Genomic DNA, 6,331 nt, shown 5'->3' on the forward strand with positions numbered 1-6,331 from the left:
AAAGCAGTCTCAATACTATCTCGATACCTATCGATAGAAGCTTGAAACCTACTGCATCCTTGATAGTAGTCTCGACACTACCTCGATAGCAGTCAAGATGACTCGGAGATTGTCATCAACTCTTTAAGGGAGGAGTCTACTTCTATGTCTTCTTTTGGTTATTTGATCCGAGATGCTAAGTGTACTATAGATTCATAGCTTTCTTCTTAAAAAAAATAAAATAAAATACCACGTCAAGTTTTATAATTTTTTAAAGATAATTTTAACTTATGACGTCCACTCTTAATGATAACTCTTTATCATCAAACTAAGGTACCAATTGGTTTTTGGCGATTGTCATCGATTCTTTAAGAGAGGAGTCTAATTCTATGTCCTCTTTTGGTTATTTTCTCCAAGATGCTAAGTTTACTATAAATTCATAGCTTTCTTCTATAAAAAAAATACTGATCCAAGTTTTTTATTTTTTCAAAAATAGTTTTAATTTATGACATCCACTTTTGGTAATGACTCTTTATCATCAAATCAATGCACCAATTGGTTTTTAGTGTAGGCAGGGATTGAAGGCTAGATCTTTTATTTGGCAACAAAAGACTTTACCAACTAAATTAACTGGAACTCACAAATACCACTCGAAGTTAAATTACAAGTTACACGAAATTGTATAAATTATTTTTTAGAACTATTAAAATGACATTGATTTCTAACCTATATAATAAATAAAAACGAAAATTATATTGAAAAAAAAAAAAAAAAAAAACTAAAACAGTCAGACCAAAAGTAGAATAACCTAATTCCTTCCATCCAGCTAATATCCTAGGATTTTATTTCAAGTAAAGTCTATAACAAAACGAATTTAAAGGGTTATAGAATATAGATTCCACGTTGATTTTGTTGGTTTGGGTTTTGGTCGTCGGCGTCGCCCATAAAGTACAGGGAAAGAAGGAAAATAAAAAATTAGATCTACAACATCATTGGAAGTTAGAAACTATACTGTTTATTTTATTTTGTTTTATTTTTGGATAAGTAATCCTTACATAAACACAGATAAAAATAACAAATTTCACAATTTATTGGGATAATAATATTTATTTATTTTTTGATAAGTAATCCTTACATAAATACTATTGTTTTTGTTCAAAGAATAATGCATAAACAACAAAATTTCACAATTTATTGGGATAATAATTAAGTTATGAGTGATAAACTACGTGGAGAGTTAAATAACCATTTAGCCTAAATGATTTAGGTATATGTCAGGTGATTTAAAACATATGTAAGTGGACATATAGTGAGTTGGAAGAATTTTTCTTTGAATCAGCTTAGAGGAGAATTTTGTCTATATAGATATGAAGCTAATTACCGGTGCAAAAAAAGAAAAAAAAGAAGAAGAAAAGAGTGAATGCATTGAAAAAGAAGAGCAGTGGGTTGTCAAGTTTGTCTGTATGAGTACTACCACCCCATATGTGTAAGTGTAACACGCGTTACTTACTAGTGAAAATATAATCTATATATATATATATATAAAACCGAAACTTTTGAAGCTCCCACAAATTTCCACGTCAACACAGTATTAAAAAAAAACATAATTCCACGTCAGTACAGTATTAAAAAAAAAAACATAAAATTAAAAGCCAACTATCTCTCAAACAAAAAACCCTAAAAGTCTAAAAGCAGCCGTGCTCTCTGCCTCTCCAAGCCATTCTCTCTGTATCCCTGATGACCATAGCCATCTCTCCCACGCATAACTGAGCCGTTACCCATCATAGCCATCACAAAATCTCCAATGTCGCAGGCCAAGTTAAGCAGGTGAGATGGTCTTAATATCACGTATCTAATCTTTCCCTCTCTCTTTCTCTTTCTCTTTCTCTTTCTAAATATTTGTTTTTTAATGTTCATTGGCTTTGCTTCTTTTTGTTGATTCCTTAACTGAATTACTGTTGTTGCTTAAGTAATATTTTGATTTTTTATTCAGTTCTTTTGCAAATACTGTTGTTGGGTATTGTTAGGGTTTTTTTTTTTTTTTTTTTTTTGGATTTAATTTTGTGAATTCTTATCTGGATTCATGTGGCTACCACTTAGAAACTTGATTTTAGTGAGTTTCTCTGTAGGCGTTGATTTGTAAGCCTTTTAATTCTTGATGCAAATTCGAAATTCATAAGGAATTTTAAATTCTGATTCTTTGGGATTGTGTATTTGAAATTTTAGTGGAAACAAAGCTATGGGTTTGAATTTTGTATGATTCATATGTCAGATATTGGGATTGGTATTGACGGTGAGATAGGTTTGTAATTACTTATTGTTTATATGCATTGCTCACTTTTTGTTTTCTTCTTATCGTTTTTCCGTTTGCTGTTTTCTCTTTTCCCTCTGTGAGAAGAAACCCATTGAAGGTTAACAAGAAAGAACAGAGTAGCCTTGCACCATCGGTCTGCCAGTAAAATCACTATGGTAAATTGATTTCTTTTATTGTTCCCTTTCATTGTTTACTGTCACGCTACTGTTATTGCTCAATCTCTTCTTCACTAACATTGTTGACTTTTTGTTTTCTTCTTTTCATTTTTCTATTTTATGCTTTCTCTTTTCTCTCTGTGAAAAGAAACCCAACGAAGGTTAAGGAGAAAGAATAGAGTAGCCTTGCACTACTGGTCTGCTAGCAAAATCACTACGGTAGATTGATTTCTTTCATTGTTCCCTTTCATTGTTTACTGTCACACTACTGTTATTGCTCAATCTATTCTTCACTGTCACGCTACTGTCTTTTTGGTTCCTTCCACTAATTTGATAGAAATATTGTTTTTCCATTGTATGTTTTGATTTAGACAACTTTAGTCAATTTTCCAAATTACACCACATTTGCTTTGGCGACATAAAAAAAATGTTAGACATTTTGGTGAGGAATAAAAAACCCATGGAAGAGTTGGGTTTCTGGCTTTAAATTATTCATGACAAAATTTGATTAGTTATGTAGTTCCATATATTTAATACTCCTCAATTTGTTTGTTCTGCCTGTTTGTTGTGTTATTTGTTGCATTACAGGAACTGTCAATTTGTCAATAGGATGTGTATTTCTGTTTTAATTTTTTTTTTTTTTTAATAATAACAAACGTTAATAACTAAGACATTGAAATTTTGTGCACACCATGTGTTTGACAAAATACCTTACTTACTCTTGCATTAGTTTATAGCCACTTTATGGTTTGTGACTCTTGGTTTTAGTTGCTATTGGTAATTGACTAATTTTTGTTATGTATCAATCATAAGTCATGATGATATGAAAAATGAGTAGAATTTATTTAATTCGGCAACCTACTTATTTTAAGAAAAGTGTTAATGTAATTTAAAAGTTTCACTTATTAGGCCAAGAGCAACAGCTTTTGTATTTAAATTTTTTTTAGTGTGATTTAAAGGTGGCTTGGTGTTTTTCAATATATTATTGGAAATGAATTGTGAGTCTACAATTGTAAAGTCTCATTACATTAGAGTTTTGCTGATTTGATAGGGCATTTTGTGGTGGCATTGGTATTGAACATTGAATTTTGATATTCTTCTTGAGTTTTAATTTCGTGTTCTTTTTTAGTATTTTCAGTTTAGTTGGATTTGAAGTTTCATAGGAAGGATTTTGTCTAGGCTTCAGCAAAAAATGATTTCATGATAGTGGGACCAATAATTTTATTTTTGGAAGAACAGTGGGCCCTTTTTTATTTAATTTTATTAAATTTGCTTGAATTATTTGAACATTTACCCCAAAAAAAGCTCTTTAATTTTGCCTCTTCCTCATTTAATTTACATAGACAATTGTTTTTCTTGGGCTGAATGAATTGTTTACTCTATTAAGGTTACAACTAAGACATTATATAGCACTTACATTCATTCAAACAAACACGTAAAGCTGTACATTGAGGTCTATACAAATAAGACAAAGACAAACGACCACGTCAATTAACATCAATCACTCACACATGAACCATTCTTCTTTTTTCCTTGCTTTACCCTCTTTTTCTATTTGCTGAGATAGAGTAAATTTGTGGTTTGGTAAGAGTACTTGCAGCACACAAATGATAATTACTATAGTTCACAATCGAATGAGTTTTATTATAGCTCACAAATGAGTGTTTTTTGGAACATGCAACTCCTACTGCTAACGGTTTGAAGCCATGTCATATTTGTAATGCAGTAAAGATAAATAGCAAATGAGTGTTCCCAAGTAGATCAAAGATGACTTTTGTTTATCATTTGGAACTAACAAAAATGTGAAAACCATAAATGCAGGGTTCTAAACTGATCATTAACATAAATGTGCTAACGGTTTTGCTTTTGTTGGAGGATTATTAGCAAGTCCACAAAATCAGGTAAAGGTAAAGGCAAAGGAATAGAAGTGAGCACACCAAATGAACATACATGGATTTGGGTGTACATGGCATATGATTTAAGAAATTGTATATTAATTGCATACATAATGCTACCTTCAGCAAAATTAATCAAATAATGTAGTATGAAGTCCCATAAAATTGTGCCACTTCTTTTCTTAGGTTATTATAAGCAAGATTCCAACCATTGCCATTGCATAATTTTTATTTTATTAATCAGTCAGATGCAAGACCCTAATTGATAGTTTAAATTTTAAAATTAAAACAAAATAACATATTCAGTGACTATTACGAAGCAATAAAGGAAGAAGATACAAAAAACACTTTAAAGTATTTTTTCTCAATTTATATGAAATATTGATTAAGTAGTTCTTTAAATTTGTGTTTCATACATTTTATGGATAGTTGAGGATATTAAAGATTTAATTCTTCATTTTATTTTAAACTTAAATTTGTGTTTCATACATTTCTATTTCATTAAATTTATACACAATAGCTTTCCCGTGCATCGCACGGGTTAGCGACTAGTAATTTATATTAACAAAATTGTACATACCAATAAATTTATTTTACTTATAAAAATGATTAAAATACTAATAAAAAATCTTCTAATAAACTGTACTAATAAATTTTTATACAAGATTATTCATTTTTGGTTACAGTTTTTGGCCCTTTTATATGTAAGATTACGACAATTTAAGATTACAAAATATTTCACATTACTTTAATCTTATCACTTTATTAAATGATGGTTGTAGGGGCGGTTTTTGGGGCCCAGGCCCAACAAATAAGTGGATCTGGCCCAAAAGTCCCTAAACAATGAATTTGTAGAGAGTGGGTTATAGAACTAGGGCTGGACGAAGTGAATGTTAGTTAGTTGTATGCCATGCAACAGTCTGAACGTGAGAATATTCTATTTAAGTTTACAGGATACCGGTCCGAGGAGACGTATAAGTGCACCTCTTACTCTGGTTAAAGACTATAGAATTCTTTAACCCCTCTCTATTTTTCTATAAATTCCCCGATCCCCTTTTCATGAGGATTTCCTTCTCTTATATAGCCTCCTTAAATTGATAAGGGCCTTACATTTGTTAACCATCTGGACCTTCACTTGAGTGCCTGTCCTATCGGATATCCACCTTATCTTTCTGTGAGTTGCACTGACCAATGTAACACTGTTCGCCTGTCTTCTCCACATTAATGCGGCTGAAAAAGTAGCTTCCTTGCATTTAATGCAGCAGTTGTGGCTTCTTCTTGGACGTCTTACATTTTCCTCTTTCCTGCTGTGTGAGGCTCATCCTACTACCCACGTTTGTCTGGGATAGTTCTTCACTGTGGAGGGGGCGCACATTGAGCCTATATTTGTGTGTCCGAGGAGACATTCTTCCTCGGACGTCTTTTAAAATAAACTGAGCTCAACAGGATTGGGTCAAAAGTCTTTTTGTCCCCCTTTTCTCTTTTGGTCAAGATTGGGCTCCGTGTGGGGCCCAAGGCCCATTACTGACTTTGGGAATTTTACCTCTACAATGGTAATCTTATATAAATTTTGTTAATGTGTGTCTAAAGAACACACAATAATTTTTATTTTTAAAAAAGAAATTTCAAAAGTTAAAAAAATATTGATAATTTTTTCAATTCTAAAAAAAAAAAAATCTAAAAATAAATAGTTTAACGCGTGTCCTAATAGGACAAACATTAACCCAACCAATCTTATATTACTCTTGGTGAAGATAAAATATTAATTTATATAAATAAAATGGTACATACTAATAAATTTATTTTACTTAGAAAAATGATTAAAAAACCAAAAAAAATTGCTCTAAAATACTCCAAACCTACTAATGGTAGCTCTGTAAACTATATTAATGGTAGCACTGTAGACACGTGATTTCCACGAAAGTACTATACTGTACAGTAGTCTCCGCTAATAATTTTCTGACAATGCGCAATGAATTTTTATCAGT

The 6,331-nt window shown here is 31.3% G+C and overlaps 1 long non-coding RNA gene across 1 annotated transcript; it reads left to right on the forward strand.

Annotated features, from left to right (window-relative positions):
* The first annotated feature begins 2,620 nt into the window (after positions 1-2,620).
* LOC126716444 (uncharacterized) lies at positions 2,621-4,554 on the forward strand. The gene is made up of 2 exons (XR_007652129.1): positions 2,621-2,667; positions 4,270-4,554. It is a non-coding gene; the product is annotated as an uncharacterized LOC126716444 (long non-coding RNA).
* Positions 4,555-6,331: the final 1,777 nt, after the last annotated feature.

Source organism: Quercus robur, chromosome 3 (genome assembly GCF_932294415.1).
Source record: "Quercus robur chromosome 3, dhQueRobu3.1, whole genome shotgun sequence".
In the NCBI taxonomy this organism is placed as follows: Eukaryota; Viridiplantae; Streptophyta; class Magnoliopsida; order Fagales; family Fagaceae; genus Quercus; species Quercus robur.